The 26,324-nt window shown below is 41.0% G+C and overlaps 1 long non-coding RNA gene across 6 annotated transcripts; it reads right to left on the bottom strand.

Annotated features, from left to right (window-relative positions):
• On the bottom strand, positions 1-23,769 carry LOC120097813 (uncharacterized). Of its 6 annotated transcripts, XR_010059490.1 has the most exons (7): positions 23,619-23,769; positions 23,136-23,247; positions 20,529-20,767; positions 16,166-16,338; positions 14,574-14,757; positions 4,316-4,465; positions 1-3,814 (listed from the first exon to the last, which is right to left on the bottom strand). It is a non-coding gene; the product is annotated as an uncharacterized LOC120097813 (long non-coding RNA). The 6 variants fall into 6 exon arrangements; XR_010059488.1 differs by having other exon boundaries at positions 4,316-4,468; positions 14,574-20,234; positions 20,582-20,767; positions 23,136-23,763; XR_010059487.1 differs by having other exon boundaries at positions 4,316-4,468; positions 14,574-20,767; positions 21,793-23,763.
• Positions 23,770-26,324: the final 2,555 nt, after the last annotated feature.

Below are 26,324 nucleotides of genomic sequence, written 5' to 3'. Positions count from 1 at the left end.
ATCACGTTCAATGGGTTCAGTCTTAGCAGGACCAAGGGCTTCCCCTTCCATTGGTGCTCTTACTAGGCTATTCATTGCTACCTATGAGGTTGGAGCCCAGGGTCAGTCCATGTATATAGTCTTTGAGTAGTGGCTTAGTCCCTGGAAGCTCTGGTTGCTTGGCATTGTTATTCATATGGGGTCTCAAGCCCCTTCAAGTTCTTCCAGTCCTTTCTCTGATTCCTTCAATGGGGGTCCCGTTCTCACTTCAGTGGTTTGCTGCTGGCATTCGCCTATATATTTGCTGTATTCTGGCTGTGTCTCTCAGGACAGATCTACATCCCGTTTCTGTCGGCCTGCACTTCTTTGCTTCATCCATCTTGTCTAATTGGGTGGCTGTATATGTATGGGCCACATGTGGGGCAGGCTCTGAATGGGTGTTCCTTCTGCCTCTGTTCTAAACTTTGCCTCCCTATTCCCTGCCAAGGGTATTCTTGTTCCCCTTTTAAAGAAGGAGTGAAGCATTCGAATTTTGGTCATCCGTCTTGAGTTTCATGTGTTCTGTGTATCTAGGGTAATTCAAGCATTTGGGCTAATAGCCACTTATCAATGAGTGCATACCATATGTGTTTTTCTGTGATTGAGTTACCTCACTCAGGATAATATTTTCCAGTTCCATCCATTTGCCTACGAATTTCATAAAGTCATTGTTTTTGATAGCTGAGTAATATCCCATTGTGTAGATGTACCACATTTTCTGTATCCATTCCTCTGTTGAAGGGTATCTGGGCTCTTTCCAGCTTCTGGCTATTTTAAATAAGGCTGCTATGAACATAATGGAGCATGTGTCTTTGTTATATGTTAGGGTATCTTTTGGGTATATGCCCAAGAGAGGTATAGCTGGGTTCTCAGGTAGTTCAATGTCCAATTTTCTGAGGAAACTCCAGACTGATTTCCAGAATGGTTGTACCAGTCTGCAATCCCACCAACAATGGAGGAGTGTTCCTCTTTCTCCACATCCTCGCCAGCATCTGCTGTCACCTGAGTTTTTGATCTTAGCAATCCTCACTGGTGTGAGGTGAAATCTCAGGGGTTGTTTTGATTTGCATTTTCCTTATGACTAAAGATGTTGAACATTTCTTTAGGTGTTTCTCAGCCATTCGGCATTCCTCAGCTGCAAATTCTTTGTTTAGCTCTCAACCCCATTTTTCAATAGGGTTATTTGGCTCCCTGCAGTCTAACTTCTTGAGTTCTTTGTATCTATCTATCAGTTGTAGGATTGGTAAAGATCTTTTCCCAATCTGTTGGTTTCCATTTTGTCCTAACAACAGTGTCCTTTGCCTTACAGAAGCTTTTAAAATCTGTCATCACTAAGTGTTAAGAAGAATGTGATATAATTCTAACATATATGGTTCCTGTGAGAGGGACCTGCATATACCACATTGGAAGGTATTTGATCAGTTTCCTATATAATGTAAAATACAGGCACCCACTGATATACACCTAGGCATTTACCAGCCCTCCACGTCCCCCATCGCAAAATTAGAACACATGTCTAACAGATACCACACAGAGAAGCCTCATTCCAAATGTAGCATCACTAATAAAATATGAAAAAGTACAGAAAAATTAATTTCAACACAAAACTGAGCACATTGCTGCTGTTCTCACAGCATGGGCAATTGTTGCATTATCCTGTAACACACTTTTTGACACAAACCAGATATAAAAGTGTTTGCATTTTCAAACATCTCATGTGTGACGTCCTAAGCGAAGAGGTAACAGTAGAATAAGGGAAATGGCAAAATGGGAATAACCTGTTTTATATAATGTCGTATTATTATGAGTGTACATGAACCTTGTTGAGAGGTGCTAGGTGCTCTGGCATTGGTATACTTTGTCACATTTAAAATCATAGCATTTGGGGGGGGGGATGCACATATTGCCAATGGTTTTGAGGGGTCGTGACTATCCTAACTGTTTTTCTCTTTATGAGACAAGTTTTTTATGTACTATATTTATGTACAAGTTTTTTAGAACTCAAAGCCCTATTGATAAGGGTGGGGGAGGGGGACCAGGGTCTTGAATGCAAAGGATTCATTGTCTTCTCTCCTGCAGTTATCTCAGGAGTTAGAATGCTGGGGTCCACAGCATCCTCCCCTGAGTCCATGTTTCTGGATCCTTTGTCTTGCAAACTCGGTGAGTGAATTTCATGGACAGAGAAGGGTGAGATTTAAAAAGGAGTTTGAATATAGAAAGAACTCAGAAAGAGTAGAGAGTTGGGGATTTGTTTATAAATCAAACAAGCAGAGTTTCCTTCCTTTCAAGCTAGGGTTAGGTTACTGGAATAGAGGGGTGTCTTGAGCTGACAACCTAGGGACTTTTTAAAGAGCAATGTAATTTCTCTGAGATCTGTTAGATGTCTATATATTACAGATGAGTCAACAGTGGGGTACACTCTGGTCACACCTCTGTCCCAATGAGGAGGATGATCATAAACCCCTAATAAGGGTAGCAGAAATCCTTCTCTGGACACATTTGCCTTGTTTGCTATCAGCTGACCTTAGTTCATCACCAGGACACTAGCCTTGGCTAGCATTGAGTGTTGCTGACACTGTATATATTGCCAGTCTATGACCTGGTTGAGTCTGGTAGCTGTTAAGGAAACTCTGACCTGTGGATAAACACTGTACCACAGGAACTCATAACAACAGCAAAATGTAGCTGCAGTTTTCTTGGTTGCTCAGATTTAGCCCTTGTCTTTGGGATGGACTGAGGTGCTCTTTCTCCTGGAAGAAGTGAAGGAATTTTCGGAGTCATTGTTGCCCACAATGAACACTGTGCAAAAGGACAACAGTGTCAAATCTATGTTTCAGGGAGACTTCATAGGAGCCAGCCACCCTGGTGACATTATAGTTGTCTTCCCAGAGCCCTATCCTTTTCTGGTCAGCTTGGCTGTCATAGCCAGAGACAAACTCTGTTATTTCTCAACCCTTGTGTTCCTGACCACACCATTTTAAACTTTACTTTCCCTTTAACCCTAGCATTTATTTTCACCATAATGTTTTACTTGGTTGTTTGATCACATCACTATACTGTTGACAGAAAGAGAAAACAATATACCACTGATGAAATAGATTTGACAGTCTGGTCATAAATTTAGAGAGGAAAAAGAATTATGGCTCCTACTGTACCTGAAAAGGTCAAGGGGTGGTAGCTAAGACCCACTGCTGCCCCAGGAAGGCAGTGTATGCATGAGTGTTTGGTGGCCTTCAGAAGTGTTCAGTTATGTGGCTGTGCTTCTGTCCTTAGAGAATCTCATATTCCTAGAAACATATTTCTGTCGATGACACCCACTGAGAAGGTGCTGGAGAACAGAATCTGAGCAAATCTTCATCAGCTCAAACTTATCAGCTCGTAAGAGTCCATAGCAAAAGGCTTTGTTGATTGTTGATATTCCTTCACCAAAGGGGTTGGCAAGGGTTACCAGATCCTTGAGGACCCACGTGGCTTTGAGGGCTAGAGAGGTGCTAGAGTGGAAGAACTTAACTGAAGAGGGCCCCCCTCTATGCAGCTACAGGGAACTTCTCACTGCTAAAGGAAGTTACATTATGTCTGCTTTTGATTCAGCCACGTTTCTTTGAGAAGCCCCTCTCCTACCTATCAATTCACTGGTTCCTGGGGTAAAATCTGACAGAATTATACTTTGGTTTGTTGGTACCATCGGAGGCTGGGGTAGATGTTGTTTATATCTCCCCAGCGGAATAAGCTCTTGACACTGCAGAGATGCTCTAGGGCAATGGCTCTTTTCCTGATGTGATATCAGAGGAATGTTCTGCAAATAATGCCACAGTTACTTATAAGCATGGTGTCCAGGAGAAAGCCTTGTCTTGCCTCACCCCCTCCTCTCTTTTATTCTCATCTATGTCTCCAAAGCCCCTCTCAGCAGCCTAATAGCTACCTTTAATCTTCTAGGAATTTTGACTCAAGCCATGCTAGGATTCATGGCTTCAATGTGCAAAAGAATTTTGTATGAGGTAGACAGTGTGATTTAGAGTTTAAGATTTTCATTAAAAATAGACATTCATTAATGAGTAAAAACAAACCTATGATCATGGATGTGGGCTTCTCATAGGAGATAAACCCAAGTGTAGACATAAGTCCATCAAGGGAGAGGCACAATTAAGTGTCTTAATAGTCACCATGTATTCAAGTTTGGTGGCTCCCAACTTATATCTGAAGGTTCATAAAAACATTTCTGGATTTCCCTTCCTTTCTTCCTTCCTTCCTCCTTTCTTTCCTTCCTCCCTCCCTCCTTCCCTCATTTCCTCCTTACCTCCTTTCCTTTCTTCTTCTTTCCTTCCTTCCATCCTTTCTTTCTTATTCTTTTCTTTCCTTTTCTTTTTTAATTAGTGCAGGGGTGCCTTGGGTGGGTTTATAATCTGATCATGTGAAAATCAAAGCCACCAAGATTCCAAAAATGGTTCTGCTGAAAACAAAGAAAGTTAACAGTTAACAGCTGGGAAGGGGGAAAAAGGCCTTAAGCAGCTGTTAAGTGTGTTGGAATTCTCACTTCTCAGCTCAGAGGCTCCTCCAGGGCCCTTAGTAGGCGGTTCCATTACATTCCTGTGTCTTTGCAGTTATCCCTTTCTGTCCCACATCCATCTCATAAGGGGCACAGAGGCTGATACCTGATGTGTATGCAAGAGTTGTGCTTACACATCAGCCAGACTACCAGTCACCATTCACCCTGTTTCTCTCTTCAGCACTGGACTCTGTCTTGAGACTTGTATGTGTGCCAGTCCACCTTCTAAACAGAGGGAAAGAACTCAAGCACCTGCACCAGGGTTCTGTGTTGCCTTTTAGATTGATGACTGAGTTCACTGCTAAGGGTGTCTATGAACTGGAGCCAGTGCAGAAACTCATTTCATTACCTGTGCACTTTACAGTGAAGCTTTGCCCGTCAGCTTCGTTTACAACCTGTTTGTATTGCGTTCAGCTTACTATATAGGAAGACAAACCAAAGATCAAATCTGAAGTTAAAATACAGTGAGAAGTTTGCTCCATTTTATCAAACTGACTTGGCATTTTGACTTAATTGCCACAAATATAAATTATACGGCCCATAGTGACTCATATTGTCTCCCGATTTATTGATTGCATCATTGGCAGAGAGATTGATTGAACAAATCCATTTTCCAATCAGTTTCATCAACATGTAACTTACCTCTGGTAAAATATTGATACATTACACTATTGATAAGTATTTAGAATTTCAACGGGCTTTTGCCTTAAGTTCTGCAGAGGCTGATGCTGAGATGGTGCATTTACTAAGGATGATAGCTATTTTGGAAATCCCTTTGCAGACTGACGCTGATATAGCTCCAGCATAGGTAACCAATAAAATAGTACATTTTTAGACATTATTGTATAAAACATGTTACTGACATATCTCAGAATCCTGCAGGACAAGCAATTGTAGAGAGATCTAACAGAACTTTAAAGGAAATGCTCATAAAACAAAAGGGGGATATGAATACCCCCCAGAGATAGATTAAATGATGCTTTATTGACTTTAAATTTTTAACTGTCAATGAAACAGGTAATACAGCCGAAAATCACTGGATTTTAGAAAAGACTGAAGACCTATATATGTGATATCAGCTTATATAAGTGATAACTTCAGAATGGAATGTAATTACATTGGGGAAGAAGTTTTGTGTTTATTTCAACATGAAGAGAAAAACTATGGATTTTCAATTAATAAAAATAAGATTTGACTCGGGGAGACCTCCTGAAGATCCTGACTGCAGACATGAAAGAAATCAAGAAGATCAACAAAACGGACAACATGTATTGCTGAGCCCTCTACATGGGAACAGCTCTGAGAGTGGCTTAGACATAAAAATGTCTCTAGCCAGGACTTCAGCTAAGCATAATCAATAAATCTTATGGCTACAGAATCCTCGGGACTTTTAATGTTATCCTGTTATATGGCATGGATAAAAAGAAGTGCTTGCTGACAGGAACCTGATATGGATGTCTCCTGAAAGGCTCTGCCAGAGCCTGACCAATACAGATGATGATGTTCTCAGCCAATCATCAGTCTGAGCATAGGAACCACAATGGAGGAGTTAGAGAAAGAACTAAAGAAGCTGGAGGGGTTGGCAACCCCACAGGGAGAACAACAATATCAACCAACCAGACACCCCAGAGCTCCCAAGGATTAAACCATCAACCAAAGAGTACACATGGAGGGACCCATGGCTCCAACTACATATGTAGCAGAGGATGATCTTATCTGGCTTCAATGGGAGAGGAGGCTCTTGGTCCAGGGAAGACTTGATGCTTCAGTGTTGAAGAAGGGTTGGGTGGTGAGGCAGGAGTGGGTGGGTGGGGGAGCACCCTAATAGAAGCAGTGGGAGGGGGATGGGATAGTGAGTTTGCAGAGGGGAAACTGGGAAGGGGATAACATTTGAAATGTAAATAAATAAAATAACCAATAAAAAAGTATATTAAACTTTGGTTATACAAACCAAACTAACTTATAAAAGAAAGACACCTTACCTGCTTGAAGAAAGAACAAAGAATCATCTTTAGCTAAATTGTATACATTTTACATTCCATACATGTGTTAATACAAAAATGTATATTACTGTGAAATCTTATATGTTCACCGAGAACTACCAGACAAGATTAAACTTGAGGATACTAAAAAGAATGCTGAGATTCAGAGACATATTTATTCCAACATCCTGCTTGATCCGACCTCATACAGCCTCAATACTTGTTTCCTCAAAAATCTGCAACTGGGGCAATTTTAAAATGGCTAGCTAGATCGTCCAGTGTCACAGCCTGTTCCAGTCAGAACGTCACTTAAACCCTGCATGTTCATAGCAGACACAGAAATTAGAAAACAAATGTTACAGTTAGATTTCATAAGACTGGACAATATCCCAATGTTCTTTGCTCTTCCCCAAAATGATGCTCCTAGATATCAGAAAGCAATTTTAAGAGAACAATATCCCATTCCAAAAAAAAGGAGGGTGGGTAGCTTTTAGTTGTTCAATGAGTGAATTATTAATGGTCTTGGTCAGGGAGGAAACAAAGTAAGGGAGGTTAGATTCAAGGTTCTCATTTTCTCTGTCTCTTTTCTCTAGCCTTCTTTCTCTCCTATCTAGTGTTAGTTGGGAAAGGGAGAGAGAAGGGAGGAAAAGAAAAAGGAGGATATAGGAATGATAAGATAAGGGATAGATTATTGAATCCACTTTTAGACCAAAGAGCATTAATAAGCCAAATAATTAACATTGGATATGGTCTTTGAGAGTGATAGAAATCTAAGGTTCTTTTGATTTTTTTTTGTTACAACGTATTATTTATATATGTTCAAACTCTTGTTTAAGGTATTGTACCTATGTAATTCTTTAAAATACAATGTTAAGTTCTAGAACTTTTAAATAGTGCTTTACAAACTGTTTAGGATAAAGTAGAAATGCAAGTTAGTAGTCAATCAAACTTATTAGTCATGTTAGGCATTAGTTTAATTAATTACAGAGATATATTTTCTAGGTTAAACAGATAGTAAACAGATAGAAACAAGCAATTCAGATGTCCTATGGATAAATAGATGGTCTGCAAAAAACCTCAGAGATCTACAAAATATGGCATTTAAAGACGTTTTGCTAATAAAAGGCTTTTATGACAGCGGGACATGTCTACTCCTGGCAGCAGCCCCCATTCTATTTCAAAGAAGCTGGTGAGCATTAAGAACTTCCTAATGGGGTTGGCTTCAAATGTGGTGAGCTAGCCATCAGGCAAAAACTTCCCTTGTTTCAAGTGCTGACAGTATACTGTCTAAACTATAGACAAGCAGGGAAGTTGACTGCTGAGCTTTGCCAAGACAGGGCAAGCATTCATTCATAATTCCTGCTTCGCAGAACATTCTTTCCTATTCTGGGCCAGAAGGCTGAAGGTGCTGCTCGTATGACTCAAGAAGCCTTTGGTAACTGTCCAGGCACCCAGCTCCTCTACCATTTCTATAGTTTTGGAAGCTGCTTACTTTGTACTTCCCAGTTACGGATATTTATTCTTCTCAGGTCTCTGAATGGGATTGAAGACTAGATAGAGTTTCACAATTAAGGATATGCTGTTTAGGATTTAAGAAAGTGTTTTTATGTCTAAAAGGATATTTATAGGTTGATGTAAGCACGTTATGATAGAAAATGATTTGAGTACAGAAAACTTGAAAAGTAGAAGTTTTAAGATTGCCCCCCTAGACAAAAGTTTAGAGCCGAAGAAAAGAACTGGTCGGGCCCTGGAACTACAATTACATCAGCCGGTTCGACAACTCTCTCCCAGGAACTAGCTGACCATAAAGTTAGATTAAATTCTTAGAGAACAATCTTGAGAAGCAGGAAGCTTCTCCCAGGAACAGGTGGACCATAAAGTTAAACAATCTTGAGAAACAGGAAGCTCCTCCTTGTGATTTTTCACTGGTATTCTCAACATTTTCCAGTGACACCCTCCCTACCCCCTTGGGTTGTGGTTTCTTCCTTTAAATTCCCCTTCTCTTAGCTACTGGTGGGCGAACGCTTCTGCCCCTGCGTGGGATACGAGTCTCGACCCCAGTACACTGGTTCCTATCAATAAACCTTGTGTAAATTACAGCAAGGACAGTCTTACGTGAGTTCTTGGGGGGGGGGTGTTTCTCGTCATCCCGAGACTTGAGTGAGGGTCTCCCCGCTCCGGGAGTCTTTCAAACTCACTAGATACAGCAGATAATAAAATACTTTCTCCAAGGTTTACAAACACAAATGGACTGGACATCGTGAATGTAATTTTATTTGAGAAGTTTCCTAACATAATTGTTATCATTATATATAGTTTAACACATATGAGAGAAAGAACCTTTTGTTGGACTAAAAGGGGAAAATGTTGGGGGGAGGGTTTTATGCACTGTGTATTCAGATGCTGATTTCTATGCCCAGACATCTGGGTACAGTCAGACATGGCATAGTTGTGCAGTGGAGGGCTGTGAAAGGTATCCTGGTTCCTGGTGGAGGTAAGGTTGAAACCCTGGTGACCCTAAGGGATGGTAGGCATTTCCCTAAACTCCTAGTTGGCCAGACCCCTGTCACATAGCTACAGCACCTCCTCATCCCCCTGTAGAGAGGCTTGTGGCCATCAGTCACATAGACACAGAACCATGCCCTCTCACATGTAGATGAGGTATTCCCACGCTCTCAGACCAAGCCAATAGGAAGTACCTACTGTGAGACCCTAACTAACCACCCTCCCACATACATATGTAGATGAGGTGTCTCCAAGCTCTCAGGCCAAGCCAATAGGAAGTACCGGATGTCAGACACTAACTCAACCCCAAAACTGTATATAAGAATTCTATCCAGAAGGATTAAAGGTATGCAAGAACTATTTCGTCATCTGAGAGCTTCTGCCATAAGAGGTGTAACACTGCCACTTGGGGAAGGGATCTGCTCTTCTGAAATCCCTGCCAGAAGCTCCCCCGCACCCCTTGCTGGCTAGTCAGCTACCTGCAGGCTCAGCCCAGCTGATGTCTTAGAGCAACTGAAGCTGTAGCAACAGAGACAGCAGAGGTGATTCCTCCTCTCTGCCTGAGTTCTCTCCCCTTCGCCTGAACCCTCGCACGTGGCTGGAGGGGCCAGAGATCTCTGTGAAAAGCCTCCAGTATGAAGGCCAACACTTGGTCAAGTATCTCCAGTCTCCAGTCTCAATGTTATGCAAAAATTGTTTTCCATCACCTCTGATTGGATAATCAAAGAGCTGATCAGCCAATTGGTGGGGAAAGAGAAGAGAATAGGACAATGGTGCTGGTTCTAGTCTGGGGGCTTCCAAAGGAACCAGAGAATAGAGAGGAGAGAGAGGAAAGAAAGAGAAAAGAGGAACGTATAATGAGACCATGTGGAAGAACCAGTAGGATTCGTCATGAGATCATGAATGAGAGAGCAGCCGTTAGGACACACATGGACCAAGGTGAGCTAGGGTAAGGCCAGATGGCAAGTAATGGGGCATTTGCTGGGTAGTAATACCCTAGTCGCATAAGAATAGTTCAAAACCTACCCAGCTTAGTAACATTAACTTTTAAATAAAAATACCAGGTCTCTGCATCTTTTTCCAGGAGTTAAAAAGAGTTTAGAGTGGTATAGAAACACCTTATTATTATTTGAGAGCAAAAGGGTACAAGATAACCCTTAGAAATTACATTTATACTTTACTATCTAGAAATAAATGAGTTTTGACAATCAAGATACAGATAATTTCCATCTCTACAAATATTCTCTCATGTCCCCTAATGTCCATGTTCTATTCCCTCTGTGACATGGCCCAGTTTTCTAGCCCTGTATAGTTTTTGCAGAGAGCCATGCATGCAATATTACAGAATATATACCTTTTTCAGTAACTTATTTTCCTTACTTTTCATTTGTTTCCTAGCCTGATAAATACATCAACAGTCTATTTTTATCATTATATAATATTTTGTTGTGAACTCTTAGGGATGATCATCCTGACCATTTAGCTTTTAGAACTATAAGTTAAATAAAACCTTACTTTCTTTAGTAAGTGCTCAGAGTCAGGTATTTTGTTATGGCAACAGAGACAATGACTGAGATACTAGTAAGCAATAGTTCTTGAGTTCTATCAATAGAAATGTATTGAGGTTGGCTCACTGACCAATTGCAGGTATTTCTTGACTCACACTTACTTCAATTAGACCAGGATGTTACAAATCATCATGAGATGGTGAAAGTAACCAAAGATTAGAGCATATTGTTTTGTTTTTGGTTTTTTTATGATATCTCTTTTTGCATTCACTAGCAAATTCTGGTCTCTTCCCTTGCAAAGCATATGTTCTAGAAACCCACGGTGACTACAGCAAAGGGAAATAGGAATGTTTTACAGAGCATGAAGGAAAGTGCTTCACAGTTTGTAATGGTTATTCCTGGTTGTCAACTTGAATCTAGAATAAACTGCAATCCAGAATTGGAGGGCTCACCTGTGATCCAGACCTTGAAGCTGGAAGACACAAGTTTCTTGGCATGCAGATATTAAGGCATAGTGGCCATGAAAAGCTTAGGCCCAGGCAAGTTAGTTCACAAATTTAATCCAAGGAGACTATGGCAAAGAGATCTCTGAGTTCAAGGTCAGCCTGGGACAAAGCAAGTCCCGGATCCAGACATGGTGGTACATACTTTTAATTTGGGTAACGCCTTCTACTGGAGACCTACATAAGGATATTAGAAGGAGGAAGATTCACTCTTCTTTGCCTGCTTGCATTTACTTGCTAGCACATCTGTTGGAACCTACTTCTACAGAAGAGCAGCTGAAACAACCAGCCTCATGGGACTGAGCAACTACTAGATTCTTGGACTTCCTATCTACATCTAACCATTGTTGGGGTAGTCGGACTATAGACCATAATTCACCACAATAAATTCCCTTAATATAGAGAGACATTCCATAAGTTCTGTGACTCTAGGGAACCCTGACTAATACAGCTTTCTGCAGTTCAGTAGATACAAAATGCAGGAGAGGAAAGTGTGATGGACACTCTGGCGTGATGCACAGAGGAATCCAAGCATGAAGTAATGCCTTGAACAAGAAGCTGAAGAGTGCAAGCAACCATTTCCAGTAAACATTTCCAAGGGAAAGAGTAGAAAACAAAAGGACTGGCTTAGACAGCTAACAGAAAGATCCAGACTCACACGTCTAGAGAGATGGTGAGAAGAGGGTCAAACACTGTAGCTGATTGGGAAATGGGTCAAATATACATGAAGCCAAAGCCTTAGTAAGATTTGTACTCAGGTTCAGTAAGTCAAGCACTTGCTATGCAACCATGAAAACTTAAGCTTCAGACCTCAGAACTCACCTTATAAAAAGAGCAGGGCTGATGCACACTTATGATGCCAATCAATGACCCCGGCATGGAGATGGATACAGGCATCCGTGGGGCTTCCCTGCCAGCCAGCATAGCCTACTAGGTGATCTCAAGGCCACAGAAAGACTATGACACAAAATCTAAGTGGCCAGAGAGTGAGCAAAAAGAGAATATATTGACATGTAGTCTCAATACATATGACCACATGTGTGCATATGTACCCACACCTCTACACAAACCAGAGAGCATGAAATCCATTATTAGAACTACTGGAGACCACAGATGGGTCAAAAGCTTAGATTTAAATTGCAATGCATTTAAAAGGTAAATTCTAGTAACAATGAGAAAGTATTGGTTACAGAAAGATGTCAGAAAGAGCTCTCATGGGGAGAGTGTCGAAGAGTCAGTAGAGTATTGCCCAGAGGCTTTGGGACATCTTTCTGCAAACATTAAGCTTCAGGGATGGATATTGAATACCTGATACTGCAGTTCAGCAAAATGAGTGGCTTTAATAACAGAGAGGAGACATCATTGTTACCATCCCAACCTTGTTATTGAGATAAAACAATCCATTAAGAATATTCAACATCATCAAAGAACTATAGGCTGTTCTACACCCTTCTAAAATACATTTTATAACTCAGCACAACTGGGAGAGAAATAAACAAGTGCAAAACAATTTACATTTTTGGTGGTAACTCTGAGAACCCTATGTACTGTTCCCTTATGACCTTAGCTAGTGCACATGAGTCCACTGGTATCTTAGCTCTGGTAGAATTCTGTGGTATTCAAATACTAGAACTCTAGAGGACGTGTTCCCTCCAGAGGAAGTATGAACTTGTGCAAGATGACCTGCCCCATGATGATATCAAATCATCTATTATGAGTAAGGTCAGTCTCATTTAACTATTCTAATTGTCAATAGTTATAAAAGCAAAGCTTCTTTGAGTATTCAGAATGGAACTTCACATTTTTTATCTGTCATTGTAAATGAATAAATAATTCTTGACTATTAGTTATTAAACAAAAGAGAGAACTTCCCTATGAGAGCACATCTATCAGACCACATCAGAGAACTAAGAGTCATGTGACTTTTCACTAAATGCATGCTTATGCATGTGTGTGCCAGAACATGCCTGTGTATATGTGTATAATTTCAAACTGGAATAAAAATTCTACACTATATGTGTCCCTCTTCCTTTTGTTAGGCAATGCCTCACTTTGTAGCTCAGGCTAGCCTGGAACTCAAGGTGATTCCTGCCTTTATCATCCAAATATTTAGAATACAGATGGGAGCCAAGAAGCCCAGTGTATTTTTAAAAGGGAAAATATTTATAGAAGAAGGAAATGAGCTAATTATCATTCTCTAGCTTACTGTGAATTAGGAATTAAAGATAAAAGACTCAGAACTCCAAGGGGAAAATATTTATTAGAATTAAATTGTTTTCTCCTTAATAACTAAGAAAACACAAATGTTTTGTTTTTCTCATTGGTTAAAGCATGAGTTTAGAATTCTTTAAAAGTAGAACTAACCACTCTGGGCTGACAAAGAACCAAAACAAAGAAAAGAGTTTACAGCGCCCTTGAAGTAAACATGTCTAATGGATAAAGTTGGTTGTTTCCATTTTAAACACAAAGGAGCACCCTCTTGACCAGCTGCACCATGTGTCAGATCTACTTTTCTTTGGGGTAGAATTTGAGGGGGAGAATGGTCTTCTCCCTCTTATACCAGGCTCTACTCAAAAGAATCATCAGATCCATGTTTCTAAGTGGCGACCATAACTGTGGAAAGGTCTCTTTGGAGTGGATAAAAATGTGTACAACTCTTTATAATTTTCAGAGCTAGCTTTAATCACAGCATGGATTGAGGATTAAGAATCTTCTCTAGAAATAGACACCAAAAAGCTTTCTTGTGTTCCCATGAAAGTATAAGGCTAGCATGAACACAAGACAGAATTCACCCAAGACACTTTCGGTTTTGGAGGAATATCCTTGTGGTTTCCCGTATGCTTATCCAATCCAGCAATACTATTGAGATACACCAGTAAGAAAGGAGCCAGAAGTGACTTTCTGTGGTCCACAATCGCAAATTTGCTCTACCGAAAGAGTGGCCTGATTTACATTTTATTTTCCCCCCAACATCTGTGCTTGGTTTAATATTGCGGAAGTGGGAAGAGGACAGAAGCTCAAGAAAGCAGCATAGATCGTCTATGAGCCATTAACAGGCAACCCGGACAGAGACTAGTCATCAGGCCTGGAGGTGTGATGGTTCTAAAACCACCTAGGAGAAAAACCTCTGGGAATGTCTATGAGGCATTGTCTAGATTATGTTTGTTGAGGAAGAAAGACCCACTTTAATGGTTGGACTCGTGGAAAAAGAGCATGAGCTGCTATGCCTTCATCTCTGCTTATTGACTGGGTACTCAAATGGTCAGCTACCTCAAGGCCCTGCTGCCAGGCCTCCCCTGCTCTGATGTTATATTTCTGACCACAGTGAGACCTTGCCATGATAGCAAAGGTCCCTCTTCTCTTCTCCTCCCCCACTTTCCCTTCCTCCTCCTTTTGGTTTCTCTTTCTATCCTCTCTCCCCTCATGTGGCCATCCAAACATTTACTCGGGAAATGTTTTTGTTTGATTCAAGATTCCTCATGGTACTCCACTACCCTTTAATTAAACTCACCTGTAATCTGTCGTATCAAATCCCTCATTTCATGTGGAAAGAGGCTGAGTTGAGACGGTTAGTAAATTCATTTGACCATGTCTTGGATACTCTCTTCAATCAAAATTCATACAAGGTGTTTCTCTTCCTCCTCCCCTTTTCTCCTGAGTCCATTCTCCTACACACTAGCATTAAAAATTAGTGTCTGCACATGAAAAAGTGAAAGCTTTGCTTTTATATCACTTCATATAATATTTTCAGATACATTCATTTTTCTTGGCACATTTTACAGTGTTGTTGTTCTTTGTAGCTTGGTAAGTGCCCATTGTGTATGTGCCATATCCACACTAGGCATCCTCCAGTCAAAGGGCATTCCAATTACTCTCTGTTGTGCACAGTTCAGCAAAAACACAGATGTGAAGGTCGTCTTTGTGGCTTTCAAAGGTTTAGATGAGGTGAAACATGTCAATTGATATTATTGCCCATATACAAAGTTATTAGTTACTGCAAATTAATATTGTCAACAATTGGAAGATGAACACTCTGAATGCTTCTTAGCTGTTCTACAAGGTAAATAACGTGCCCCCCCCCTTGTGTGATTAGCTCACCTTATACTGCAGTAATTTGGGTAATGACATACATAGAAAAAACATCATTGTTGCTACAGCATCAGGACGTGTAAGCAAAAATTTGAAAGTGATCCCTGGGGTTGACAGTGCTATGTGGTTTGGATCTTAAATTTCTACCAATGGCCCCTACGTTCAAGGCTAAATCCCTGGTGTGGCTCTATAGGGGGGGCACTATGAAGAAGAGGTGGAGTTTATTATTTATTTATTTATTTATTTATTTATTTATTTATTTATTTATTGCCAGTCATGTGTGGTTCTATCCTAGGTCTCTGGAATGTCCAACCACTAGTTTCTGGTCATCCAGGCAATGCCTTGAATAGGCTCCCTCTCATGGTGTGAGCCTCAAGTTGGATCAGTCACTGGTTGGCCACTCTCATAAGTTCTGCATCACTGTTTGCCCAGCACATCTAACAGGTGGGAATAAATTGTACATCATAGGTTTTATAGTGGGGTTGATGTCTCCAGTCCCACCAATGGAAGTTTTGCCTAGTTATAGAACAACCACAGAGCCTGCATGGCTCTGAGCTAGGTTCCCTGCATATTTACATCATAGTTGTTAGTTAGTATCCTTTGTGGGTCTAATAGTGGGAGTCTTTCATTTGCACTTAGGACTCTTTTCCTCCTACCTCACCCGGCCTTGATATGAGAGTTTGTGCTTAGTCTTACTGCAACTTGTTATGCCATTTACATGCCTGTGAGGCCTGTCTTTTTGGAGGGAAACAGAGGAAGAGTTGATCTGGGGAAAAGGGGTGGAACGCATGGAGGGAGGAGAAACTGTGGTTAGGATGCAATGTATGAGAAAAGAATAAAATAAACAAATAAAAGAGGTGCGGTATACTGAATGTTCCCTCAGTCTATGAGAGAGTTTCTTGATTTGTTTAGCAGATGGAAGAAGATTTACCATAAATAAAGGCAGTATCATTCCTTGGGCTGAGGTCTTGGACTGAATCAAAAGCAGAGAATAAAGGCAGAACCAGCACTCACCTCTGATTCTTCACTGGATGCAATGTGACCATGTGCTTCTTGATCCTCCCAGCACACATTTCCCTTCATGATGGACTGTGCCCTCAAACTGTGAGCCAAGTAAATCCTTCCCTGCCTTCTCCTTAAGTGGCTTTTGTCACATTGACGAGGAAGCAACTGGACAATCATGAAACCTTTCAGAGCACAAAATCCCTAGGTTTTAGTGACTTCAGCACTCAGATTTTCCCAGGCTACTTGTACAGAGCCCACTGCATGCAGGTGGGCATGATATAATAGGGAAGGCATGAAAAAAATAAAATTTAGCAAGTTCAATAGAAGTGTTTGCGAAATGTATAGCAAATACATTTCCCTGATGGGGTAGAGGAATGAGGATCTAAACTATTCTCAAGACAGAAGGATTTGTGAGGGTGTTTGAATGGAAGCACAGATGAGATTATCCAGCTTGCTGCTATTTATACCTAGGAACAATTGTGTTCACAGTTCTGTCTCTTTGTACGATTGCTGAATTACATAAATGAGACAGCTGCACTGCGCTGGACCATCAGACAGTGGATACAGAGAAGGCAGACGGGGTTAGGACCAATTGACGCAATTAAACAGAGGTCAAAGATGAGTATTTAAAGGAAAAAGGAAGCAACATGCATTTTCCCAAAAATAGTGGGAACCTCTGATTAGTATCCATGCCTACTATATAATTTCTAGAAAATACCCTATAATCAAAGGCAACAGAGAATTCAGAACTTGGAGTAGTTGTAGACAGAAACACCCAAGACAATAAGAAAGAAATGGAAGGGGCTAGAGAGATAGCTCAGCAGTTAAAAGTGCATACTGTTCTTCCAGAGAACCTGAGTTTGGTTCCCAGCACCCAAGTTGGGTGACTCAAAGACACTTCTAACACTGGCAACAAACCTCTTCTAGGCTCAGGAGGCACTGTACTCACATATGCACATACCCACACATGCACACAGAGACACAGACATAGACACAGACACAGACTGTCAAACAGACACATACACAATACAACACACACACACACACACACACACACACACACACAAATCTGGTGTGGTGGCAGTCTTTAATCCTGGGACTTGGGAGGCAGAGGCAGAGGCAGAGGCAGAAGCAGAGGCAGAGGCAGAGGCAGAGGCAGGCAGATCTCTGTGAGTTCAAGTCCATCCAGCACTCCAGAGTAAGGCTCTACCTTAAAACTATGTAGAAATAAAACTTAATGAAGGAGCTAGAAATGTGTTGGATCACTGCTGTTTAGGTAACAGAGGCAGGCCTCTCATTTTTAGCACTCTCTCCTGAACCACACTGGGCACCCTGATTCCTTAGTCATCATCACCCTCACTGTGCTTCATTCCTATGGAGTCCCAGGATCCATGCATTTATGAGAATAGCTACCCAGCAATCATATTTAGATTCTCATGTTTGTCTGATTTCAAGCCAACCCAGCATAAAATGCAAAGACCAAGCCTATATCTAGTAGTCCTGGGTCTAAAGAGAAGAGGCTTTTCAGCAGACAAAGGATCTAGGTTAAATGAAGAGTCTGCCTATAATCCAAGAAAAAAAGTAGTTGAAAAATCATCATGAATGTGAGATCCCTGAGAAGCAGAGATTCCTAGATTTGTAGGCTATCATGAGGATTTTGATGGCAAAAGACACAGAGGGGACAAAGGCTGGAATCATTCTTGTTTGTTTACTTCTCTGTATAATGAGGATTTATTTTTGGTTTGATTTTTATTATTGATAGGTATGTAAATGTGTCTGTATCTATGTATGTGCATGCTACCTATGTAAAGTTTCCCACAGAGTCCAGCAGAGTAAGGATGGATCCAGAGGCATAAGTAGTTGTAAGCTAGATGATTTTGGTGCTGGGAATCAGGGTTGGGTCCTCTGGAAGAACAGCAAGTGTTCTTCTTAGCAAAGCTATCTCTCCAGATACTGATTATGTGGGTGCAGGTGTATCTCAGAGGACCAGGAGGGAGTCACAGTTTCAAGCTGCTTTGCAGGTGCTGGCATTTAAACTCGGGGCCCTCTATAAGAACAGCCAGGGCTATCAAGCACTGAACCATCTCTCCAGCAACTTGATGCTTTTCTTGGTGAAGTGAGAATTTCAGTCACCATCTCCTGTCATTCTTAAGATACTTTTGGTATTCTTCAAAGGGCTTCATCTTCACTAACATCTAGTGCTCAAAACAGTCATCTGAGGTGATTATCGTTCAGTATACTGATGAAAAATGAAGGCATGAAATGATTAAGAGATGTAAATCACACACCTAGCCAAAGAAAGCTGTAGAAATTGACAGGTGAGGTAGAACAGGACTTTGAGAACACACTATTTCCCTTTGTGAGGTGAATTATCATAAAGTTAAAGGAGAAGGTATAGTTGAGGCAAACATGACACAATGTTTAATTCAGTGGTAAATTAAAGACAACTGAGAGATTAACTCTCTATAAAGTTTAATTTAGGTTCTTCCTTTGTAAAAATGGGGAAATAACAATAACTTCAAGCATGCAAGCAAGCAAACAAACACACAAAAATCTAAAAAGCAATCCATCCTATGAGTCAATAATATGACTTCTGGCTATTTGCCCAATGGACCTGAAGTTGACCTGCAAGAGAGACACATCATACTCAGAAATCTAGAAACAGAGTCAACTGCCATGTTTGACCACAGAGGAATGAATGAATAAAGGATATTGTATGCACAAAGGAAACTTCTTCAGTCATGAAGAAGAATCCAGTTAAGCTTGCAGGAAAATGGAGGTGACTGAAGGTAGCCAAGCTAAATGAATTAAGTAAGTTTCAGAAAGACAAAAGTGTTTTCTCTCATTTAAGCTTCCTAGATTTCATGTAGATACATAAAATCATACCTGTGTTTATGACATGTAAGTAAAATCAACTAGCTAAGGAAACAGAGGAATAATGGGAAGTGGGGGGTAAAAATAGGCGATGGGAAAGAGAGTGTGGCTAGAGTGAGTTTGAGGTGTGCTATGTGTGAAAACATTCTTGTGTACCACAAACACTGAATTCACACAAAGATGGTTAAAAATGTAAAGTCATATTTTACAAATACAGAAAGGGAAGGATTTGAAAGGAAAATGTTAACTAGTTTATACTTTAGAAGCATGATCTCTCCCATCGCTTTTATTCTTGGATTTTTTTTTAATTTTATTTTAGATTCTGTTTTCACTGGTGAAACCTGACTGTCTGATGTTCTTTGGTCTGAGCCCAAGCCTCTTTTGGATGTGCGTCTCTCAGTGGTGGCACCTTGTCTTTCAACTCCTCCAAAACCAAACGAATAGGATCTGTCTCTATTACTCGCTTTTCTTGCTGCTGTAACAAAATACCTCGCAGGTGACTTAAGGGATTGTTCTAGTTTCCTACCCTGGTGCTATGTGTTATATATAATAATACATATTATATATAATATATATATTAACAAAAGCAATTTGCAGTGCTTTGAATGGGTGCAACCATGAGATCAAAAGTCTCCTCTGCCTGCCTATTTCCTCTGCTTCAGGCTTGCGATTAGGGATGGCGGATCTCAACAGCCTGCTACGACCATCACATAAGTCTGCCTCCATCCCTCTCCACTGCAGTAGACTCTGACCATCCTGAACGGCGGGCCCAGATAAACCCTTCCTGCTATAGGATGCCTTGGGTATCTTGGATGGAGATATGGTTCATTTGGCTTGTAATTCCAGATTACACTCCAGCATTTTGGGGAAATCAATTGAAGCAGCTAGCTGCATCCACACCCAAGAGCAGAGAGAAAATGAGTGCACATAAGCCTTCTACCCAGCTCTGTGCTATTTAAACACCCCAAAGTTGGGAGTGATGACACCCACTTTCAGGACTTCCCATATTAACATAATTAAGACATTGTCGTGTTTACATGTGAACATTATCTAGGCGATCTTTTACTGATACTCTGTTACCAGGAAGGATTTACTTTGACTTGTAGTTCTAGGTATGACAACCTACCATGGCGGGCAAAGTGTGGCTGCAAAAAAAAAAAAAAAAAAAAAGGAGAGGAGGTGACTGGTCATATCCCATCTATACCTAGTGAGGAGAGAAAGGACAGAAAATAAGAACGAAATATAAAATTTAAAGGCCCGTCCATCCCCAGCCATCCCAGGTAGAAAGAATCTACCTCCTAATGATTCCAGAACCTTCCTATCCACACTATCACCTGCAGTCCACATGTCAAATATGTGACCTTATGGGGGACAATTTTCAACCAAACCACAACAGTTTTTCACCCATTTTAACAGCAACCCAATATCAGACCCCAGAAGGTCAGAATATATTGAATCAGGACTGCAACTATTGAACCTGCAGGGGAGACTGACTTACCACATAACATTTTGGTTTCACTCCTCCTCTCAATCCCTCATAGAAATAGTTACCAGATCAATGCTCCCTGGAAAAACAGTCACAGTGGCCGCATGTCCGCCTCATAGGAGAACCTTGGCTTAGAGCTGACATTTTCACATCCAGGATTTCCCAGGCATCGCCCTTGACGTGTACATAGCTATTTACTTGTGTTTGGGTTTGAAAACCAACAGCAATTCTGGCTTCATTAATATCTGGAGCTGCAGAGCCAAGAGGCAAGTGTGTTATAATAATGATAACAGAGGAAAAAAAACTGTTAATTAACATTTTGGCAACTCATAAAGTGATCTTGGGAAAACAATATTTGTGTGATTCTTGTGAAAAATAAAAGAGATAAGCAAAGGGAAAATGTGAGCTTAAAACAATCGAATATAGGTATGTAGCTCAGGCTAGCCTGGGACTCATGATCTTTATATTTTTGTTTCCTGAGTACTGAATTTATAAGCATGTATCACCACACCCCTTTGAAAAGTAAAATGTTTCTTAAACTCTGTGGCCACTCTGAAGTGGGGAAATACCTGAGTTACTTAACTTTACCTATAATGATTTTTGTGTATCAACAGATGTTACTGCATCTAATTTAGTTGTAGAACTATAAGATCTATTTAGCAACTGGTTCATTATTTGGTTCAATATCTTTCCCTGTCCTTTAATTAATAATTATTGCATAATATGTTGTCTCATCACCAAACCACTGATTTTGAAGTCATGATGTTTATACAAAATAGTTAACTATTTGAAACATATCATGTCTTAGTTAACTATGTTGTATTAGAAATAGCACTAACACAGACCCAAAAGTATGATTTTTTTGAGCTCTTCCTACATGGATAGATGTTATTGATGTCAGCTTGAGAGAAGCTAGAATCACCTAGGATACAAAGTCCCAGTCATGTCTGTTAGTGAGAGTCTAGACTGTATAAATTGCAAAACCCACTCTAAATGTGGGTAGCATCATGCCATGGGCTTGTGACTTGGGAAAAATCAAAAGGAAGAAGTGAACTGAGTACCAGCACCCATCTTAAGTAGTCTCTGATGACAGTTACAAAGTGACCAGCCATCTACTACTGCAGCCATGATTTCTCTATCATGACAGTTGGACCTTCACACTACAAGCCAAAATAAGCCCTCCCTTAAGTTACTGCTGTGCCTCCCCCATGCCCCAAATATACATGCATTAACAATATATCTGAACACTGGGTCCCCATTCATTCCAGTTTCTTACATTGTTTGGGAAAATCATGGAATCTTTACGACAGGGAGACTTGATTGAGGAAGTACGTCAGATGGGGTGGACTTAACCTTACCCTGCTTTCTGCTTGCTAGCTCTACTTCTTGTGTGTAGTTAAGAGATGATTTCTCTTATTCCTTCTCTGGCTTTTTGCAGCCAAGCCTTCCTGACTCTATGGACTCTAACACTCTGGATCCATAATCCAAATTAAACTTATTTCTTTAAGTTGCTTCTGGACACGGCATTCCATCACAGCAATAGAAAAGTGACCGATGTACCTGCTGTTGGCAGATACTTTATCCCCATGACAAGGACATTAATACAGTTGCCAACTAGCAACTGGACAAAGTGGAAATCCAGCAGGGGCTCTGCTGTGCTCTACTGCCTCAAGCAACTTCCACTGTGTACCTGAGCCTCCATTTCTAAACTATAAAATAAGGAAAACAACTTGTTCCATTACATGGACTTACTGTGAACATTAAGTCAGTAAGGCAAGGCAAGAAACATGGAGTGCCTAGGGTGCTGCGCATCCAGAGGGATGACTGAGAACTGGTTGTAGTTCTGATCGTTACTGTTGTATATTTATTTATTTATTTTTGTTTCTGCTACCTAGCTTCCTTAGCATCTTCCAGCTTCTCAGATGCTTGATGACTGTGAAACCTGGGGTTGCAGGGGGCAGGGGCAGAGGCACCTGTCAATTCTACATCACACATTGACTTCAATTACATTTAGGGAACAATAAGAGGAGGCAATGCTGGCATATAGTACAGCTGACTCTTGCCTTACAAGATTCCACAGGGAGCTTGGAGGTGGTAATGGCCTTGGGAAACAGTTCGCACTCAAACATGGAGGTTAAGCCTTCATGTGCGTGGAGTAGTACTATCAAAAATGGTAGATGTAAGCTTGGATGATAAGCCGAGGACAGCAGAGCCTGCTGCAGCCCATCATCACCAGCTAGGGGGCATATGTCAGCTTTGTAAGAAAGTTGAAGCCCCACAATGGAGCAGCCACTGTACATGTCAATAAACCACTTTTCCTCAAGACTGTCTCTGTGGTCATTAACCTGTGTCAATCTGATGGAGCCTCAGGGCTCCCAGATAAACAGTGCTTTGGAGTAAGCCAATGGAGGCCATTGCTGGATAAAGTTTGCACAAAAATCAATGGGTTAAGCTGCTTGTTTCCAAGACAATTCGGCATCATCCAATCCCTCGAAGGCCTGAGTAGAGCACAGTCCATATGGAGAAAGTGTGTTCATTTTTTTTCCTGCTTCACTGATATTCTTCGCTATAATTTTGCTTCACTCAGTGAGCTGGGATTTCTTTTGTAAACTCTCCTACCTTCAGGCTGAGATTGATACTGTCAGCTCCTGGATCTCAGGCCATCAGACTTGGATCAAAGTAAACTGAAATCTTCTCTAGGTCTCTACTTGGTAAATGCTAACTCCATAAGCTGCCACAATAATCATAAACATATTAGCTAATCTCTTATATAAACGATGGGTTATAGATTAAACAGACATAGAAAGTCATGGGGTAATGGACTGAAAGATATCAAACAGTTGATATATATGAATATTAATAGATTATTATAAATGATAAATAATTGACAGGTAATAGAGTCTTGGAAGATGGATGACTGCTAGAGAGAGACAAATAATAGATGGTAGATGATGGCTGACATATTGTTAGATAAATGGCAGATGACCTAGTGGATAGATGAATAGAAAGATGAATAGAGAGGGAAAAGAAGAAAGAGAAAGAGAAAAGGAGAGAGACAAACAGAGACAGAGGGAGAGGGAGAGAGAGAGAAAAAGAGGAGACCATTGTCCTGTTGGTTCTGTTTCTTTGATCATGGTGATTAACACAAGCTTCTGTGGGAATCCAAACTAAGATCCAAAGTAGCCACTTCCCAGCTGTTCACTGTGGGAGGAAGAGGGACACGATAATCTAACTCATCTCCTCTATAAGAAGGTTGCCCTCTAGAATCTTAGGTAACATGAAGGATCCGCTGTTGGTCTCCATTCTTAGAACACATCATAGGCTCTAAATCATAATGCACAGACCCTCAAGGACAATCTGCCTGAGGAGCTCAAGGACCTGGTTGTTCTCTTTGTTTGTCGTTGACATTAGGCCAGGAAGTTTCTTGGTTTTGTTTATTTGTTTGTTTTGTTTTTAATCAGATTTTTACTGTTCCCCAAAAGATTTTGTCTGAATATCCAAATCTGACATTGCTGGAAATGATAAGTACTATTAAGGATTCCAGAGGAATAAACAGCACAGTGGGTAAAAGTGCTTGACCCACAGGTTAAAAAGGGCATCTGTGCCCTCTTAACCCTGGATCAGGAAAAGGAAAGACCTACTGCCTGTACCTGCTTAGACAGGCAGAAAAGATTAATCAGATGCCTAGAGGCTTGCAGGATCATGGAAGTTTAAGCTGCAGAGAAATAATCAGACACATCTTTGTAGAGGTTACTGTAGAGGTCTGTGTGACTGTTGTGGTGGTTTCCGGTAGCAGACCATTGGGAACACGGGTTCTCTGCACTTGAAGCTGGATACATTTAGCTCCAAATGGAATGTCATACTGATACCTTACACAGAAGTATTAAAATATGCTTCAAAGAAAGTGGTACAAGTAAAGCTACCATATTCTCAGATGAGCTGGTTTAAAACAATGTACTCCATGTTACGGAGGTTGGGCTTTTACAAGGATTATCTCACTCTAAAGTCGCCAGATGTATGTGGGAATGGTTCTGTCCCAAGACCATATCCCTACCAGGCACAGACTGATAAACACCTGTTAACATTTAGCACCCCACTATTGTTCTAGGTAGATACTGGAATCCTGATGGCATATTAACTGTTTATAATTTGTTGTTCTCAATCTGTACTCTGATAGCATCCTTTAATCACAGTATTGTCATTTTTTTCATCTTCTCCACGGCTTTGTATGAGGCTGAGTATGGAAAGATGTCTTCCACCAGTCACCTTTAATAAGAATTCCCCTCCATTATTCTGCCTCCTTGCTCTTTGACTTTTATTGCTAGTGCACAGCAGCCTGGCACAGCTTCTCTTACAGAATTAATTCTAATGTGGTGAAACTCTCACAGATTGAAATCTTGAGCTTGTCTGACCCATCCATGGATTGTTCTCTACATCAGCCCCTGAGACTGCAACAGCACAGCCCCATCCAAGAGACATCCCTGCGTTTCCACAAATTCCCTTTAACAGAAAGTGGCAGGGCAAAGCCCTCGGAAAATGAGGCTCAGGATCGCCATCAGTTTCTGAGAGTGAAAGTCATGTTTATTAGTCTCTGTCTCTACACTGAAAGGAAGAAACAAGGTCAAGCCTTAATACTGAAACAGCCGCCTGCACGGATTGAATGAGGTTAATAGGGCAGAAGTCAGAGAGATGAAATATGGAAGAAACATCCTAGCACGAGGCAAGCAAGGAACGGACACATCATGACACGAGGCAAGGAAGTGCAGCAGACTATCAGAAAGGAGACGGGAGAGGGCAGCCACCCTAGCTCATGAAGCCACAAAGACTCATCTATGTCCTGTGAGATCAACTCTGTCAGAGGCTAGTGGGGAGTGAGGGATAAGAACATGAAGGGAGCAGGAGAAGCCATAGCTGAGCTGCAGATGCGCAGACAGATGCGTTTTCTAAGCAAATCTAGCATTTGCTTCATTTTCCTCCCAAATATGTTTGTTTGTGCCATTATTGTTCACAAGCAGGTCAATGCTTATTGTGAGAAAATCAAGAAAATCATGTTTCCTTAACCCAAGTTACAAAACTGTGGAGAAGATGAAGAACTGACAATACCATGGTTTGTGCTAATGTGTGTGTGTGTGCGTGTACATGTGTGTAGTGATGTATATATGCATATGTATATACCTATATGTAGTGTGCACTGTTTGTATGAGGTATATGTGTTTATGTGTGTGTGTGTGTGTGTGTGTGTGTGTGTGTGTGTGTGTGTGTGTGTGTGGTGTATGTTTGTGTATATGTCTATGGAGACATGTTGGGAAGGGAATGGCATAAGTGTCTCCTGTTAGGCATCCTCCTCTATTGTTCCCTACCTTATTCTTTGAGATGGGATCTCTCCCTGACCCTACATCTCGTCTTTTCAGCTGGACTAGGTATCCCAGCAGGCTGTACCTGTCTCTGCCTCCCCAGTGCAATGGTCATAAGAAATGTGTGCCACCTCACCCGGGTTCTCTATGCTTGGAGGTGATTTGAGTGTCAGGTGCTCACTGAGCCATATTTCCTGCTATGTCTGCAGTTTTCCATTTCCTAGGTTATTGTTCTATGGACACACTGGCTTTAGATGACAATTAGCTCTCATACATACTGTAGCAATTTTTGTTGCCATGACAAAATCTATGGCACAAAGAACTTAAAGGAGAAAAGATTCATGCTTTCAGAGTGTCTAGTCCATCTTGATGGGGAAAGCAAGGCAGAGACATACACATCACCATAGACAGGAGACAGAAAAGTAATACAGGAGCTCAGGGCATGACAGGACCT

The sequence above is a fragment of the Rattus norvegicus genome, chromosome 17 (genome assembly GCF_036323735.1).
Source record: "Rattus norvegicus strain BN/NHsdMcwi chromosome 17, GRCr8, whole genome shotgun sequence".
Taxonomy (NCBI): domain Eukaryota; kingdom Metazoa; phylum Chordata; class Mammalia; order Rodentia; family Muridae; genus Rattus; species Rattus norvegicus.
This window is presented reverse-complemented; position numbering and strand designations above follow the sequence as displayed.